The sequence below is a fragment of the Gavia stellata genome, chromosome 10 (genome assembly GCF_030936135.1).
Source record: "Gavia stellata isolate bGavSte3 chromosome 10, bGavSte3.hap2, whole genome shotgun sequence".
Lineage (NCBI taxonomy): Eukaryota > Metazoa > Chordata > Aves > Gaviiformes > Gaviidae > Gavia > Gavia stellata.
In genome coordinates, this window is record NC_082603.1 from 13685586 (window position 1) to 13705536 (window position 19951).

The following is a 19951-nucleotide window of genomic DNA, read 5'->3' on the forward strand; positions in this document are numbered from 1 at the left end:
CAGTGATATGTGTATTGTGCAATACAGGAGTTGGTGTAGTGATAAGTACTTTATTAAGTCATATAATGAAAAGCCTGAGGCAGATAACTAATGCAGTGTCATTTTGGTAAATGTTCTTATTTCCTTTTAATAACAGAAGTGCTGGGTGTGGGTGTGTTTTCAGAGGTGGGAACATGGTCAGCTTTACTTACGATACAATTAACAGTATGGCATACCATTGCAATGTAACACTTACAGACTTTGTAAACAAAATGGTTTACAGAAACACTTAAGGTAGCAAAGTCAAGCACCCGAAAGTTAAGAAATACAAGAATTAAGGCTTGCATATTAAGAATAAGAAACAAGCTGCAGACTTATTTGTTGTAGCACTATGGTGTGGTCTCTAACCGCAGTGCTGCTATTAATCTGTGGTGTCTCTGCCTTATTCAATGTGCTACTGGGAAATGCTCACAAAGTGAGTGGTCTTCGATATTTTATCTCACCCTAATTGTACAGTGTGGCCCTGGCCAGCTGTACTGAACAACAGTCACGTGAAAGCTTCAGAAATCTTTTTGCCTTTATGCATCCTCTGTGAAATGAATGGATGGCATTATCCCCACATTATAGACAGAAGGGAGAAACACAAGAAGTATCTGCTGAACACAGACACCTAATATGTCTTTACTTTTCACACGAGAAAGAACACTCTCAGAGCCATGGAGATACTTTTATCTATGACTGCATTGACACATTTCAATTGCAAGTCATCCCTCTGATACCCTGGCTTCTTCATACCAAGTATTTTAAGCACTACATCAGATAAGGCAGAAGTTCTGTGAAATACATCTTCTTGCATTGTGTGACACTGACTTATCCTACCTACTGGTTAAGTTAATTTCCTATTTTTCTCTTTGCCATTGCCAGCCTAAGTTTTGTCAAAACTATGCCCTGTTATCTTTCAAAGGATTTTTTTTTTGCAAGCTGATTAACTCGGTATAGCAGTCATCTTTTCCTAGAAGGCAAGTCACTATTGAAATGAGTTACATCTGCTTGCCAGCTACCTCGTGTGTCCCAAGATGAATATTACTTCGTGTGCTGGTTTTGGCTGGGGTAAAGCTAATTTTCTTCATAGTAGCTAGTATGGGGCTGTGTTTTGGATTTGCGCTGGAAACAGTGTTGATATACAGGGATGTTTTAGTTACTGCTGAGCAGTGCTTACACAGAGTCAAGGCCTTTTCTGCTTCTCCCACCACCCCACCAGCAAGTAGGCTGGGGGTGCACAAGAAGTTGGGAGGGGACACAGCCGGGACAGCTGACTCCAACTGACCAAAGGGATATTCCATACCATATGATGTCATGCTCAGCATATAAACTAGAGGGAAGAAGGAGGAAGGAAGGGACATTTGGTGTGATGGCATTTATCTTCCCAAGTAACCATTATGCGTGATGGAGCCCTGCTTTCCTGGAGATGGCTGAACACCTGCCTGCCGATGGGAAGTGGTGAATGAATTCCATGGTTTGCTTTGCTTGTCTGCGCAGGTTTTGCTTTACCTATTAAACTGTCTTTATCTCAGTCCACAAGTTTTCTCACTCTTACTCTTCCAATTCTCTCCCCCATCCCACTGCAGAATGAGTGAGTAAGTGGCTGTGTGGTGATTAGTTGCTGGCTGGGGTTAAAGCATGACACTTGGCTTTGAAGTAAGAAAGGTTATAATGTCTAGAGTTGTTGTCTAAAATGCAAATATGGGCAACTCTAGAGGGAGGCAAATTGGAGGATATAGCTGCCTGTCCTAAAGGATAAATTGGGGGAGAGCAAAATAAATTTCTAAAATGTATCTGTCATCTACTAGCAATAAGTGTTACCCGAAAAAAAAATGGAAATTGTCAAGGGAGAGTAATTTGGCTGAATATATTGATTTGAGGAGCTTGGAAAGTAATAGTGGAAAGAGCCAAAAGAAAAATCCTGAATTACTTTTTAAAAGAGAACAAACTGGCTGATTCAAGGCTTTGAGTTGAAAGAATTGAAAGTGAGCTACTGAATCTAACGTGGGCTTGGCGTCTCATCTTATAAAAATAACGGAAACAGAATTACAAAGACGGTGCAAATTCTGACAACAGCCCTATGTTTCTATCCCCTTCAAAAAAGTACATTTTGCGTGATGAATCACCTGTTTTTGGAGAGCTCACTGAGCCTCCCTACCTCTATTTTCTTTTCTGAACTCTTTAATTTTGTGGTGAAATAATAAGACTGATTCCTCTATGAGCCTTTCTCATTAGGGATTGCTCAGATGTTTCCTTGTTGTCCAGACAGTGCCAAACTAGAGGTGTTTCTGGTGAAAGGAGGTGTAAAGTTTTGATGAGTAGCTTTTGTGTGTGCCTGCCTGGCTTTCTCTTTATGAAGATTTTGCATCACTAAGATTACTTCTAACGTGTTTTCTTTGTCATGGTGACAAATATGTTCTAATAGTTCTTGATTTCTCTGTTTTGTATAACTATCATTCTCCACTTACTTGAGGGAGGAGCTTCTCTCGAAGAGGTAATAATACTTTTTTGAAAGAGATGTTTCTTATCATGGTTCAGTTAATTGACTTTTCTCATATTGCTTGCAGTTCATCTGATTGCAGTATTTTGCAATTACAAACTGCTTTATATGTCTTCTTCCATACAGTATATTGAAAAATGTTTTATTATCATTTATACCAAAACAGATTATGAATTCAAAGGCAGGTGCACAGTTTATGCAAAGCCATTACATACTTTCTTTGAAATAAACCACCTGAACACAGAAAAGTGAATGAGGCTGACAGTTTGTGGTAGACTGAGTTTGAAGGAGTTCATAGTCTTTTGGATTGAAGTTTAGAGTTCAAGACAAACTGAAGTTTATTATGTGCTTAATTATGGAAATAATAAATTACCTATAAAGCTAAGATTTCTGATCTTAGCAACTGCAATAAAAATAGGAGATGTTAGAAAAAAGAAGGTATATTTTCCTCTATTATGCAATGTGTGGACATTACATCTATGAACCTCAACCCGCTCGTAAAGGAGATTGAGTTGAAGTATACTGCTCTCCAGCTGTACAAAAAGCATGTGTGCACTCAGTGTGTGCTAGCATGAATCTTTACCTTCTAGGAAATAGCTTAATTATTGCCCTAAAATTATCAGGGCATTTTTCAAGGAAAACAAAGTATCTAGTAATGTTGATAGTGCTGGCAAATAGATTTGCTCATGATGCTTACTGTTGTGCAGGTGTGGTGCCCCTGTTGCAAAAAGGGGTAATAAGGTCAATAAATAATCTAATGGCATAGAAATGCAGTAGGAAAAGAACCTGCATATTCTACTGGTAATGAACAAACTTTGAAAGATCACGAGTTTTGGCCTGCCTGTGTCATAAATGTGGTTTCTGGTTTTGCCACCCCCGCCCATCTCTTCACTAACAAGAATAAAAACCTAGGGAATTACTTTCCCATCGGGACAACGTGATAAGATACTGCCATCTACAGGTGATGCACCTTCTCTTGAGCTTGTGCTGTGCACAAAAATATCTTTGGAATTGCTGCTGTGTATAACCCCAATATTTCAGACTTTCTTTTGAAATTTCAGAAAGTATACTTGTTAAAGGGAGCTCTTGGGGAATGCATGTAGCTGCAGGGTATGTAGCAAAATTCCTGTTCTGTTTGCATGGTGTCTGGCTACAGGTATTTTAGAAGTTACTGAGAATTTAAGCTTATGTCTGAAAATATTTATGCATGTGGAAGTCTTTGTGCCCTGAAAAGTCCCTCTGAAGTCCAGAGGGCTGGCCACGAGCAGAAAAGCTAATGACGTATTCAGTGTTTATTCATTGAGGCCTGAGGTTGTTATGGTTGTTATGGACTTCTCTGATCTAGTACTCTTTTTTTCTTCCCCCTCATGTTAGGATTATATGACAAGAAAGCAAAATTCTGATGCGTTATTGACTATTAAGCTTTGAATATGACCAACATGTTTTAATAATAGCTTAAAGTTAACCATCATATTGAATGCTTCTATGATTTTTATCAATTCATTGGATGAACTAAAAAATCAGGATGCTAGAAGAGCAGTACTCCTTGTTAGCATTAGCCTAAATATTTCGAAACCATTCTAATATTACCATTTCTATGGCTTTCAAATGTCCTCAGTTTTAAGGTACTTGTTCGCTCAAAGGATTTGAGAGAAGATTTGAAGCCATTAACTCTATATCAGACTTTGTTTCAGGCTTAATTGATTGTTAAGGGATATTACAGAATAGTCATGCTCTAGGAAGTAATGTGCTAGAAATAATCCTCTGAAGAATTGTACGGTTTGATGTACACTGAAGCAGGAAATGGTGGCCTTTTATTAAACAGATCAAAAACCTGAAAAATAAGTTTAACTTGTATAGATTTATTTTGGAAGCAGGATCGATTATCAGCACAAACTGCTTTTGGACTTCTGTCTCAAGTGTAGAACAACTTCTTGATTAGCTATTGTTGGTATTGTTACAATAAATCAGAAGAGGAGATCTGAACACTATCTACGTAGTGAAGGGGATGAGATATTGAGGGTATTGGTGTCCCAGTTCAAGAAAGCATTTAAATTCTTACCATCAAGTAGGTCCTTAGGTATGACTTTAGCAAAATGCTTTTCTGAATTGCAGCATGCATGGAAAACAATTTTCCACTGCATATGTAAAGCTACTGGAGTATTATGCAGACCATCGTAAACATACAGCAGTTAATGTCTTACTGAAGTATACCATCATGCCTTCCATGAACACTGCCTTTCACAGAAATGCCACTGGTAAAAAATAATGATAATAAAATAAACAGGTTTCAGCTCTGACTTCCACATATCTTTATCTGCAAAGCTATGCTACCTTGTGCCTTTGAATGTACCTTTTCATGGAAAGGTGGCGAAAATATGCAGGTAAAAATGTTTTAAGACACAAGGAATCATTGTGTGTGTCTTAGCATGTTGGACACTTCTACAGTTTTGTTGCCTTGTAATCTATCTTGAAGACACTGCGTTAGTTTTAGTGGTATCAAACACCTGTTTCTCACCTTAGTTGCTCATGAGATGTCATTTTGAAACGCCACAAAAAAGGGGCCTCCCCCTCCTGATAATGGCTATTTTAGTAAAATTGCACAGTTGAGAAGAGTGGAGGGGGCATTTTTCTTTTCAGTTATTTTTAAATAAGTTGTATGTTTGTTGGGAGCTGATCAGGGACTGTGAATATGTTGGAGAAAGCAGCAGCAAAATTAGAATGCTAATCAGGGAGCTGGTACTCTGTCTATCCAGTCTTTCCTATGGCTCTTCACTCAGTTTTCTCTCGTAACTACACTTGTATCTGTGGAAGCTTTTTCCTTCTCTCTTATAATGCCCATCTATCTTCCCATTTTCCACTATACTTAGCCATCTCTTTCTCTCTCTCATCCTCTCTTTTTCTGTTTTTCTTCATTATAATGGTGAATCTTTCCCTGCCTTTTCATTCTGAATAGCTCAGGAATTCTTGGAAAAGTTAACTTGATATCAGGGGTTTTCTTGACCAGACACCTTGACTGGAAATGCCGTTGTCTTCTGCCTCATTAGATTTTTTAATATTATTTCATCACAGGTTACTTGAGTCCAGGACCTTGCTAGACAGAGGGCTGTGGGAGGAAGCTCATTGCTTGTGATTTCAGCATTCTTAATGTCCAGTGGAAATACAGAATCTTTTTAGGGCAACTCCAGTTTACATTCAGCCAATGACTTTCATCTTCTGGAATTTTTATGCTCTTTCAGATTCGTTAAATGAACTGAGTTAGTTGCTGAGATGAGTCCATAACATTCAGTTCAATGCTCCTCATCAGAGTTTGAAACTGGCAAAATCCTGAGCTCTTGAACTCTGCTGAAGCACAGTTGTCCCCAGGCAGTGAAAGGCATACGGCTAACAAGGTGCACCAAAGCCAGCCTAAGGCAAGGGGAGGCAGGGAAGGGTGAGGCCCTATAAAGGTCCAGGAGAGAGGGGCAGAGCTGTGCATGGTGGAAGGAGAAGAAAGATTACCCGATGTATTGGCAAGTAGCGAATGGAGAGACAGTCTGGAAAGGTGGAGAAGGAAGCTGAAGGAATGAGGACTTGGGAAGGGGGACAAGGATAGGGGTAGGCATGTCCAAGGGAGGAGGAGGTATCTCCTGGGAGGACGTCCCAGTAAAATGGATTACCCAGTGCTGATCCAGCATGTTACACATGCTCTTAACTTCAAACACGTGAAGTCAATGCACTTACTCTAAGTGCAGTTTAAGTACCCTATTGAATCAGAGGCAAAGTGTGCAGCTCCATGTTTAATTTAGCTCTTACATACATTTAACTCTTCAGTGGGACTTCTGTGAGCTATATCTTTTAAAAATTTTGCAGAATCGTGTGCTTTTGTATGAGAGAAAATTAATCCAAAGTAATTTCACTGGCAGCACAAATATACAACATATTTGTTTGTAGAAATGTGCATTTATCTTTTAGTTATTTGACTTAGCATGATCATTCATTTGTTACTCTTTGTTCAGAATATTTGCTTCATTTTGGTTTGTGCGGTGATAATATATTGTCCGACCAAAGCCTACTGAAGCGTAGTGGAAAGACTCATGATGTCTGTAGCTTTTTAGATCCAACCTGTAATATACGCAGAGGCCCAGGTGAAAAAGGATAGCTTTTGAATATCTGCAGCAAGAGAGGTACATTATGCAGCTTTAATACTGGAGTGTCATAATACTTTAAGTACCCACTTTTTGCCTTTTTTGTAAATTAGAGCTATTTTTATTGCACCTATAGGTTTGTAAAAATGCAATTATTCTCTCCACTCTTAAAGGAAGAGGTTAGCACTCTCTGAAGTTAATAAGATCACTTTGCTAATTATTCCTTCCATTATTTCCATTTATAAAGGTCTACTTTTTTTTTATTGCTACCACTACTGTTGCCTCCAGGGTCATTTTCAGGAACTTACTCTGATTCAGTCTACAGATGTGTTATTGAAATGCATATGAAATGGCCCTGCTCTGATGATAAGAGTCATGCCAGGATGACAGAATTGGATCTGGTAAAGTTTGCTCCCCAAACTTATAACACTTCATAAATGACATTTCCAGATTGTTACTCTCTATCAAATATGATAGGAAACTTTCCAAGACAGAAATTTGAGCTAAATACCCAAACCCTGGAACTTTCAAGTATTTACATCCTTTAGGCTTACTTACACAATCCTACCCTTTGTTGCTGGGGTGAGCAGCAGTGGACATAGAGCTAGGAGTTGGGAATTGTCAGTATGGTTCAGGGAATTCAGTAAGCCCAACACAGACAAACTGGGAGGCTTGCAACTGCACTTCCGCATCAGTATGCAGCTGCAGAAATTATAGGTTGATTTCCAGAGATGCTGAGTGTGGTACATGTTCCATTTTCATCATGGAAGAAAAAGTATCTTGTGAACAAAACACTCAAGATTTGGAGCAGGGCTCTGGAAGAGGTAAAACAAACGATGCAGCAGGAAAATATAGTGAGCTGTACTGGGCCCTTCCAATGCCACTGTGAGGTGTAGCCCTGCCATAGCTTGACACCAAAGCTGAATTATGCTTACTTAACACTTTTAACAGGGAAGACAAGGTTTTCTACTGTTTTTTGACCTGGGACACCTCAAGACAGTGGGGAGTATAAAGACTAAAAAAACAGCAGAAAACTTGATTTTTGATGTGATTTAGTGAAAAAATAAAAACTTTCCCTGGCCTCTGGGATGGGCAAAAGTTTTCAGGCCAGTTTCTAAGGGTTATCTGAGATCTGCAATCACTAGAGAAATTTTGTGTGATTAAAAGGTGGTTTGGAAAAAAAAAAGCTTTTGCATCTCAAACTCTTTTGAGTCCTGCATGCTGGTTGACCCCATATAAGCTTTCAATTACTTGGGCATGTATAGGCCTCAAAAATTGGTTCTAAGTCTATTTCCCTTCAGCCTATTCTTTTATACAGCTTCAGCAAATGTAAAGCAGCTTTTTCCAAGAGCCCAGTGTTACTCATTTTTCTTTCCTGGTGATAATTACTAGAGTTGTTAAGAGTTAGCATGACCTGTGTGCTCTGCTGTGATTCTATTCGTGAGATGAGGAATGGACACTGCAGCAGGAACTCCAGTTGTTTGGTTGCCTACTTATTCATGGCGACTTCCCAGCTCAAGCATCAGCTGACTTATTTGCTCCCCATCCCCATTTGAGCTGCTTCAGCAGTTTCAGTTTATATTCCAGAAGTCTCACTTTGTCTGTATGCCAAGGTCCATAGGTGACTGCTGCAGGAGTTTGGAGGTGTTTCAGCCATTCTTAGCCAGTTACTTAGCTTATTTCCAGTTCTTGCAGAATAATTTTCTAAGTGTATTAGACAAATCCAGAGTATTGCAGTGTCTCACGTGCTGCAGTGCAAGGGCTAGGTTCATGCTTGATCCCTGACACTGGTCAGATTGTGTAGGTATTTGTCTGTTATCTGCATGTTTGAGGTATGGTATGGTTTCTGTTTATCATATTCAGGAAATGCATCTCTGAAGTCAATTGCTTGAAACTTTTTCTTTCATTCCTGGTTTCTCTGGTTTTCCTCTTCTTTTGTAAACATTACAGTATATCTTATCAAAATAGCAATTTACTTTGAGACAGACTGTTCTCACAAAAATTTCCATCCTAGAGAGTTGGTGTATTACTAAGCAACAGAGCTAACCTTTATTGTAGAGTCAGGATACCTATATTTGTAAACCATCAACAACAGGTAGCCCCGATATACTTTCTTTAATAGGATTTCATCACATTTCTATAGGCAGCTCGAAATAAATCGCTTTTAAAAAAGTGCCATATCACATTAAATGGGGTTATGTGCAGTTATCCTCTGTCATGTGAAATAATTCACAGTCTCATAAAATGCAAGCTGGGAAGTCACCCGAAGGCATTTAAAGATTCTTTTTTTTTTTTTTATTTTCCTTCCTAGCCTTGGAAATACTGGAAATAGCCATTTAAACAGAATCCATAGGCCTGGACAACAGTAGTCTGGTACAGACTGTTTTCTTTAAGCCTGATCCTGCCAACTTTATTAATAATCAGAAAAATATGCTAACTTGGAAGAAGTTCAGTGAATTATTTTCAAGCTGTTTTTACGAGGATACCTTAACATTTCTTGGCTTATAACTTATTTTGTGTGTGGTATAAAACATATTTTGTGTAAGAAGCTTAATTGAATCCTTTAGCAAATATGACTGAATAGCTGAATTAATGTTATTGATAAGACTATTTTATGGGCACACAAAATTAACATAATAAGTCTCAATTTATTATGGACTGTTAGGTATTCTCTTATAACTGTCTCATTGAATTGTCAATACTGTGTTCAACAGGAGATTAAATGTAAATGTTTCATATCTTAGAAAACTTAAAGCAGGCAAAAAAGTGTGCAACTGAATTTCTCTGTGCATTCTTGACCTCTGAAAGCACAGAAAATATTCTAGAATGAAGGGCACACAGTCCTCTTTTCTTTTCTTACTTCATCCACGAAACTGGCAAGTTTGGGACCTAGTGATGTGACACCTGGTTTTGGAGGAAGAGCACTCAGGTTTTAATTTTCATTCCAAAGAGGTAAGCCGTTGCTAGCTTTGCAGGCTGTCATCTTGTAATATTTTAAAAATTATTTATTTGTAAATAAATTAGCTGATATAAGAGCTTTTTTAATAAGTATAAGCCTGGAGTGCATTTCAACTTGCAACATGACTGTATGTATTGTCTGTTACTGGTCTCTGACAAAAAGGATAGGTCACAATTGTTGCTATTGCTATACAAAGATACTTCTGTTTAGAAACACGTTGTTCTAGAAGAGTTTGTCCCTAGTACCAGCTGCTTATGCTAGAGGTACCGTCACACTTCTCTCTTTCCCGAGTCCTGCGGAGGCCAGAGTCACAGTAGGCTTTCAGCAGGCCGTAACACTGCTGACACTGGCAGTACCACTGCCATCATTCCCATAGCCTGGGCCCTGCATCCCAGTCTGTGGGATCCCATCTTGTAAACAGAAAAATGAATATAGTTCATTTCCAACTGCCTGAAACTGGTTTTCCTAAACTATTTTGCAAGTACCTAGTATGCTTCAGGAAATCTAATTGGGCTTGTGAAATACTCACAAATCATAAAATAAAGTATATCGCAATGCATATTCTGATTTGTTCTATGCAGAAGTTTTTTGAAACTGTCAGTAGTTCAAAACATGGCTCAAATGGGCTCTGGCTAACCTGAGCATAAACTGCTTGTACATTCTGTAAAACATGGGGTTTCTGCTTCTTGTTACTAAGCATGAATTACCCTGAGAAGAGGCAGGAAACTCTGGTATGCGAAAGTAAGGGTGCATGTAAATGTATACTTTGTTAGACACAGTAGACACAGAAATAGCTGTCTAGATAATAATATCTAGACAGCTATTTTCAAACTTATTTCTCTGTATACACAGTATATGTCTTAAATTTAAAGAATATATACAACCACTATAGTTTTAAAACTGTACATACTTATGTGTATGAATGTATATAAAAGTGGTAAGAAAGCTGTTTTCAATATTTCCATAAAAGCTTAGTTTTTATACTCAAAATGCTAACATCCTTAATGTCTTTTGGCCTGAACAGGTCTAAAGCCAGTTAATCTATTAGTTCCAATAAGAGTGCTCAAAAAATTAAAAATGTAAGAAAAGTATACACACAAATTAAAAGGTGTAGAAAGATAAGTACAATATTCTTGCACCTGATTGACCCATTGTGGAATCTCAACAAAATGCTTGGAGATACAGGGCCCAATAACTTCAATGAAAACAGAACCATGAAATGTGATTTCAAATGAGGATAAACCACTCTGAATACATGTGGCTTAATAGAATATAATTGTTTTAATCAGTGTTTGACACAACACCATCTTTATACAGATAATTTCTACCTTGTTTAATAGGATATTAATCCCACAGCTATGCAGCAGTATGTGGAAACTGTGGTATCCAAAGGGTAGTGTCAGTTTTCTTTTTCCCCAAAGCCTTATTATGGAGAGAGAATACTTTGATAGTTACTGGTTTAAGAAGTTGCTTTGATTTTACATGTAGGAGTTTAAGCTGGTGTATCACACTACTTCAGCAGTGCTCACATTCACAAAAACACACTGTCCTTCAGACATCTGAGGCCCATTTCAGTAGCATTTTGTTTTGCCGTTTCACCAGCAGAAATTACTGAAGGACACAGATCTATCTACTTTCCCCTGTACATGGAAAAAGCCTCCCAGGCAGAGGTTTCAGTTCAGCACATTCATTACCTTTTAATTGCTTCTAAATTGCATTGTGACCTGCTGCATCAATAGCTGAATCTAACAGAAACTAGCACAATCTGAGCATATGTGTTGTTAAAAGCTTAACTGGCAGTTGTTTTGCTACTGGACTGCATAAAGGACACTGCATGAAGGACAGTGTCATTTTGGGATGTTTTTCAATAATGTATCATTAACGTTGTTTGGAAGTGGCTTTAAATATCAGCTTGTTTATATGCCAGAAACGTTTCTTTTAGGCAATGAGCAGTGTAGAACCTTGTTATATCGCTATCAGATGTGAATACATATATTTTAAGTTTTACTTATCACTGACTAAATGTAAAGTTTCAATGTCAGCTGTGGCATGCAAGAGCTTCCACGGAAAATGTACTTGCATGCAAAGTCACAACTGAATAAAGCATTTTATTTAAGATTCTAAGCCATGGTATAAAAATCACCCTTGGAGAAAAGATAAGCTTGAATACGTTTTAGGCTGAGCCACAGCAGGCACAATGCCATAAAAGGTAAGCTATCATACCAACCACTGTGGAAGCTAAGGTATAAAAATCATTGCTCCCCTGGAAGACATATTCAAAGCTATTTTGCAATCACTTATAGAATGTAACCACACCATCCTACCTACTAATAATTTCAGCCAGCTAGCATGTGTGTGTTATTCCTTTGTTTTACTCCTCCCCACCACCAAAAAAGAGTACAATTACTGTGAGCCAAAGTGTGATGTTCACTCAGTATTGCAAGCGCACATTTCCTTTCCTTCACCTTGTACATTTAGTAATGCATGTATATAGGGTAAGTGCAGATGTTGCTCCTTTACAATTTTTTGGAGGATGCTCTTTGTATCTTTTTTGCTGGAAAAGTGTTTGGTTAACAGTGAAGAACAGCACTATTTTTACATGGCAGCTTCCTTTGAAATTGCCCTGCTTTTAGGGATTGTATCTGTTACAATAGCTTAACACCAATTACTTTTGTCCCCTACAAAGACTGCTGTGGCTTCATTCTGTAAGACATTTTCCACTTTAGAGCCAGACATCATTTGGATTGCTCTACAGCCTGCACCAGTCTTTACAATGTAGGACACTGGAGGGAGACTCAAAGGAAGGTGGTTTAACTGTTCCTAGATGGTTTGTCTATTGGCTAATATACAGTAATATATACAAACATTTAGATCATTCTTGTGCTGTTTTCAAGTTTTGAGGCCGCTGTTTGTTGAACTTTTTCATCAGAATAGCCTTTTTCCAAGCATGCTTGGGACTATTAGAAATCCTAGGTGTCCTTGAACTGCAACAGCATCACCCAATTCCTCCCAGGTTACCAGGTGTTATCTCTTCTACTGTGGTATGAGAGAGAGTCCTGGAGGCAATGAAGTGCTGGAAGTGGCACATGGAGTAAACTGGCAATGCTAAAAATAAGGAGAAATTGCAACAGATTTCTGTGCAGTGATTCTTGGTGCATGCAACCGCCAGAGACTGTAGAGAGCCATATTGTTACGTGTTTACTGCAGGACAGATGGCTACCACATCCAGATAGAGGTCAAGTCCTCAGGTCATATTCCAGTTTAGCAGCATCACCTTAACGTTGTATTCTTAATTTCACGTACTCATTTGAATGGAGATGCCTGTTAGGGTACTGAGAGGTAAGCATGAATGGTGTCGCAGCTGCAAATGATTTTTGCTTTCTTTTGGACTACATCTACCTCAGCTATTACTGAACCCCAAATGTCTGCAAAGCATTCAGGAAATGTTGCAGACTCAAATGGAATGTTTGGCTGGAAATCATATGAGAGACTATAACTAGATTTCCATTACACATAAAGAAAAATACTGACTGAAAATCTGTAGCCACAGCTATGTAAATAATCAGACTGCATGGTTATACTCTTCAATTCTGATCTTAAAAGTATAATGTCTATTAAATATATGAAGCATTGCTTCAAAGCTACTTTCAAATTTATCATTGTGCTGGTTTTGGCTGGGGTAGAGCTAATTTTCTTCATAGTAGCTAGTATGGGGCTGTGTTTTGGATTTGTGCTGAAAATAGTGTTGATAACACACATGTTTTAGTTACTGCTGAGCAGTGCTTGCACAGTGTCAAGGTCTTTTCTGCCCCTCAGGCTGCCTCATCAGCGGGTAGGTTAGAGGTGCACAAACAGTTGGGAGGGGACACAGCTGGGACAGCTGACCCCAACTGACCAAAGGGATATTCCACACCATATGATGTCATGCTCAGCATATAGAGCTGGGGGGAAAGCTAGCCGGGAGACTGCTGCTTGGGGACAGGCTAGGCATCAGTCAGAGGGTGGTGAGCAATTGTTTTGATTTGCATCACTTGTCTGTCTTGGGTTTTATTTATTTTTTGTTATTTTCCTTTTTGTTAAAATTTATTATCATTATTTTTATTTTATTAAATTTATTAAAGTGTTCTGAACCCACAGCTTTCTCACTTTTACTCTTCTGATTCTCACCCCCATCCCACTGGGGCAGGGTGGGGAGTGAGCGAGCAGCTGTGTGGTGCTTAGTTGCTGGCTGGGGTTAAGCCATGACCCCTGGCTGGGGTTAAATAATGAGTAAATAGATTATGCACAAGCACTAGCCTGGTTAAAGTAAAGTATTAGAAATATTAACTACGTATATCAACTGCTTCTCTTTTGAAAGCATTTTGCTTTTTGCTGCATTAAAAAAAGCCCACATTTCCGCTCTGTGCCCCAGAAAGCTCTCCAAGCACAAAAGTTCTCTTACAGTAATGTATTTCAATAGAGTTCAATGGAGTATTTCAATGAAAGGTCTATCCCTATTTTTATCCCCATAGGGTAGCTTTCAAATGTTGACAGATGTGATCTACTGCAATGCTCCAAAACTGTCTGATTGAAATCAAAGATAAGTTTTTGCTGTCCTTGAGCTGAGCAAAAGTTGGCTGACCTCGCTAAATAAAAAGCTAAATTCAGAAGCATTTTTAAAAAAAAAAAAAAAAGAGAATACCAGTGTCTTAATTTCAAAAGCTGGATGAGTCACTCCAGGCTCAGGCTTTTACAAGGATTAGTCATTGCACTGTGGGTCTCCACTGTTCTCAATAAGCACCCTATGATGTTTGAAGCAAGGACTCAGTTTAGCTCACTGTCATACTCTGGCTCTGCCTGCAGGAAGTCAGCTGGATGCAAATGAGCTCAGACTTGAAGCCACATCTCTGACTGCCCTTCATGAGCAGAAGGAATATATTATTGTCGCTACCTGTTCATTTACGCACACTCTTGGACCTGTTGATTTTTCCAATGATGCATAGGTCACTAAAGGCTAAGCTTACAAAGCAGAGTTTAGGCGCAACACTTGTGTCTAAACACTGGATAACTATTGGGTGTGATAGGCACATCATAGCTTATAATTCACAACTGTGGTATCAAAGTAGTCCAGGAAAAAAATGTTCAGACCTTCTGCTGTCCAAACATTTGTCATATGCAAAAGAGACCATTTCCTTTAAGCTTCCAAGTATTATTTCTGCTATAGATCTATTCCATCTTCCAGATAATGAAAACTGTTCTCAGTCACCATGCTCAGTCATCTAAGGCTCTCTGGCTTCTTTCATGACTGTCACTGCATGAACTAAACAAGTAGCTTAGTATGTGTTAGGCATAGGTTAGCATCACAACTCATGTGTTAACCTCCCTGTGTACCACTCTTCAGTGTGGAAAAAGTGTAAACATGCCCAGCAGACAGTGCTCTGAAGGGATTTCCTTACTGGTGTGCATGTGGCTTGTAGCTAATCCAAGTCTGTTTTGTCCCATTTCTTGGTAAAGGGGCAGGAAAGAGTGTGAAGCTGCCTTGCAGCAAGAGGATGTGAAGTGGTGTCAGGTGCCCTCAGACAAGGACAGCTTTAAGTTGCACCAGGGCCAGTATCATAGAGCTGCCTTGCTGATACTTCAAGTTTCTTCAGACTGAGGCTCGGAGGTGCTTTCACTTAATGTGAGTTAGGCTTGTTTTTTACCTTTTGACAATTGGAGAGGTGACATCCTCTTTCCAAGGTCACACAAGAAGATAAAGGGATCATGGGAAGAGAACCCAGGTTTCCCGGCTCTCATTCCTATGTATTAGTCTTAAAACATCTTTTCCTCCTTTGATCTTACACATTTATCTCTCTTGCTTCCATGCTGCTGGTGGTCTTTTTGCTGTACTGTACAAGCTGCCAAGCTTTGAAAACGCAGTGTAGTAGGTAATGAATGGTATCAATATTCTTGCACACACTGTGTATGTGTAGTATTAACCATAATAACAGTGACAAGCTAGCTTTTACGATTGGCGAATAAATCCTGAAGACTAGGTCCTAATAAACTTAATATCTGCCATATAGATGTTAACCAAGGGAATAAACTACAGCTCTTCGAAATTGTTTTGGTCTTTGTAGGACTGTGAATGTTTAATTTACCCCATAATCTGTTATCAGAAAATATTCATGGAGTATATTTTTTTTCTGATTAAGATACTGAAATTTTGGTGTCTTTTTAAAAACTGAAATGGAAATAAGACAATATGTGGACAAGTACTGCATAATGAAATAAGCACACACCAATGAAATAAAGTAACCTTCACTATGGAATCCTTCCATCCTCAAGTTGACATGAAATAATTCTGTTTATAACTTCAGCTGAAATGCTATTTAATGAAAATATCATGCAGTTTGAGTGTCAATGTTTCTGTGGTGTCAATGGTGTTTAGTGGGAAAAGTATAAGAAATTACCCTGCATATGAAGTAAACAGAAAAAATGATGCCAAAATAGAGCAGGAGGAAAATTCTGAATTATGGCCATCACTGAATCAACTCTGCTTCGTAAGGTTTATGTGTTACAGTAGATAATAAATATTGCACAGTGGTCTGAGCCTACCTAAAAGTGCTCTATAAAACCACCTTGGATAGCCTTCTGTCCTAGCAGTGCAAAGTGATGTTGAATATATGCTGGCAGCTGAAGTAAGCTCCTGTAATTTTGGGAATAGCAGGGGTCAAGATGGATCCCCCCATCCTAATTAGAGTAGCCTCTAGGCTGCTCAATTTTATGCTCAGCTGCCTGTGATCTCAAGAGTCCACTTGGAAAGGGAGGTTTTCTAGGGCATAGCGAAGTATAATTACACCTGTGAAGGAAGTGGGGGGTAGTGTATGCAGCAGTATTATATTACTTGGGGACCATCTCATCCTGGGGGAATTCTTGGGCGTTTACTAGATTTCAGTGGAATTGGAAGATGATGTTCATCATTCCGTGTCAACTTTTGAGTTAAGAACATCTTTCCTTATGTAAACTTACAACCCCACACAACCAAGTAAGAATCAAAGAGGAAAGCTGGGAAGCTCAAATGACTTGTCTCTGTGGAGGAGCATTTTAGTCTGTTCTAATCTAACACTTGAATGAGGATATAAAACTAAATCAATTTACATTTATGCATTTAGGGTGAACCAGGGGATTTTGATAATAAATATTCCTTCGTCTGTATTGATGAGGGATTCACAGAACTGAATGAGATTTCCTGAAGTACTTTATATATCATTGTCTATCAGGTTACTCTGTCTTTTTGGATTTGTCTCCCAGCTCCAAACATACTTATTTGCTCTTTTTTTCCAAGTCTGCATTGGTCCTAATCCCTCTAGTCTTTGGAACCATTACTCATGTTTCTTTTATTCTAGAAACATAGTAAGCAAACCATTGCAGCTGGGAGGCCACAGCTAGTAACACCATAATACAGTTGGATATAGCTGTATAGGTCCGGCAGCTTGAGTCTCAGTACAGTCAGCTTTGCTTGCCCTCTTATACAGCATGCATCCTAATGCATCATAACACACATATACTAATCGGTTTTATAGCTTACTCACTTAATGCCTATACTGATCATTTTTCTTACTGTGCTCCAGGCTGTATTCCCTGATTTCATGTGTCTTGCTGTGTAACCTTGGAAAGGGCATGAATACTGTAAATTTTGAAATTAGCTTTCTTTGTGGGCTTTTTTCCCCTCACTATAGTCTTGCAAGGGAATCACCTTTAGGCTTTTAGTAAAATAGTTTGGCTTCCAAACTATTGGATAATAAATTGTACATTCTAATGTTATTTCTTCATGGTTGCAAAAAAATTGTTTGTAAATAGAAGAACAATTTGCTTGTGACCTCTTTAAAGTTAAAAGGATGAAGAACAGTTTGGCTGGCACACCAGCACAATTTAATTATCTTGTCTGTCAAAAATCCCAATGTTGCACTTGAATACATATTTCCAGGAAAGTAAGAGGTGGTTGGAGAGTTAGAAATGACCCTGTGGGTTGTGGGAAAATGCAGCTGGGGGAAGTGTCCTGGATACTAGGATCTATTCTGTAGTATCTTCTGTTGATTTTTAGATGATTACACTTACATAGTCTGAGAGCTGTCTAGATTCTTTCTGTGGGCAATTGGCATCCAACATGTTATCAGCTAAGACAAGTGAGATTATCTGTTGTTTGGGGATGCGCTTTCTTCTTGCTACACAGTATTGTGAGAGCCTAAATAATTAGTGTATACTGCATGCTTATGCTTAAGTAGCTACAGGTAGGTGAGGTGAAACCCATTCCCAGAAACAAATTTTGCATCTGAGGAGGAACTTCTAAATGCATTTGAGAGAAATACTGATGGAATAAGAATATGCTAACAGGTTACTCTTTATTTTTCTCTTTAGTTTTTTTCCCCTTCACTGTAAAGCTCTTAAGAAAAATCTTGTCTGGGAAATTAGTGAAAACAAATCTTTGAAACAAGTAGTGAAATAATTAGTGAAAATTAATCTCCAAGTAGAATATGTGGAGATTTCATTGCTTGGATGCTCACAGTGAGGTTGGACAAAGTGTTTGCTGATTTTGGTGGATTTGCAAAGGCTTGCACTGTTAACTGGGCTGTAGCTTCAAATCCTTCTCGGCCAATGAGAACGTGCTTCTTTTGCCTAAATTAGTGTCTCAAAAAAAAATCGGAGAACAGTCCTGTGTGTACAGAGAAATGAAGGACAGAGAATATATTAGCTGGTCCTCATATTGTTTTATAAATACTGTAGCTATTAATTTTTTACAAAGACAAGATAGTGCTTTATATTTTAGGCAGTTAAGGTTTTTAATTTTTGAATAGGTAGGGAATTTTATTGTGTAATAAAATTTTGTCTAGCTCCGTATTTGCTGCAAGTTAGGATCCAAATAGAAATAGGTCATCAAAACTGAAGTAATTCAAACCTATCATCTTGTGCTTATAACCCCATAACATCTCAGAAAAGAAACTCATTATTGATTGCACCTAAGGCTTAGGATAAAGTGTGTCTCTATATAGTTAATTGTACCCCACGGTACTGCATCATTTCTGTCGTGGCAAGCTCATTTTAGTTTTGTGAAAGTATTACCTGATAAGATTTGCAGATGGGTCTAATAGACACCCATTAATTAGGTGACCACAGGAAATGTGGAGCTGTCCAGTTGGGAAATGGGACTTCGTAATGAATAATGTTTAGATGTGCCAGTATTAATGGCATCTCGGCATTTGTTGATATGTACTAGGAAAAGCAGATCAAAGAACTAATTTAAATAAGTTCAGCTGAACTTGTGTTTTGGATTGTAGATAGGTTAAAAGTGGCTAGTTCAGTATCAGATACTAATCTGTTTCAAGTCTTTGCAACATTAAGCTTACAGGAAGTTTGAGACTGAACCTTACTTATTTATGTCTAGTCATCTATAGTAGTAGAATGAAGAATAAAAACAGTGTGTGAAAATTGCAAAGACTTGTCAGCCTGTATCTTTCTCATTGCAACAATACTTGTTTACATAGTACTACCCAGTTGCCTGGATGAACTCAGCCCGTTTGTTCTTGTAAAGAGGCAGGAAGCACAACATTTTGTAGGAGCACCTAAGCTTTCACTCTGACAGCACTTACTTATCATGGGAATTGTTGAATTTAAGAACCATTTTAGCAACAAATCCATATTTCTACTGTTATTCCTGAAAAGTGGCTTGAAACCAACTATAGTGTCTCACACGCTAGAGCTGTGTTAAAGTAGTGCCTTGACTTCTGAAGTATATGGTCTCCAAGGAGATGCCAAAAATCTCATATTCTTTAGAGTAAGTCCCCTAAAACCATACTGTACCAATTGATTGCACCATCCCTGTATTGCATGGCACTCTTACGAAGTGCCATTAATGTGACTTAGCTCTTCTAGACGTGTCTCTCTTCTCCTAGCTACTTCTTGCCTGTGAGTTCTCTTTTTCAGCAGGGTGGAGATCGGTCCAGACTTACCGTCTAATAGTATAAAAACTTTAACTTCAGTTTCTATAGTTGTATTTTTCTTGATGTATGCTTTGCTGTGGCACTGTGGAAATAGAGTGGAAAACGGTGCAAATCTAAAAGGCTCATGCCCCCTAGGATAGTGTTTCTATCAGTAGCTATTGACCTTCTGTGATTAAAACTTCTTTTTAAAAATGACTGTGGAAAAACAAGGACTAACTTGAGCAAAGGACTTCATTGTTATGAAGACCATTTTTTAAGCATAATTAGAATTAGCAAAACTGAAACACAATAAATGTCTGTAGTAAGCATCCAAATTACTTTTTGAAATAAGCAATCTGTTGTACCTCTGTCTTTATAGAACAGAAACCTGATTAAACTGGAGTTG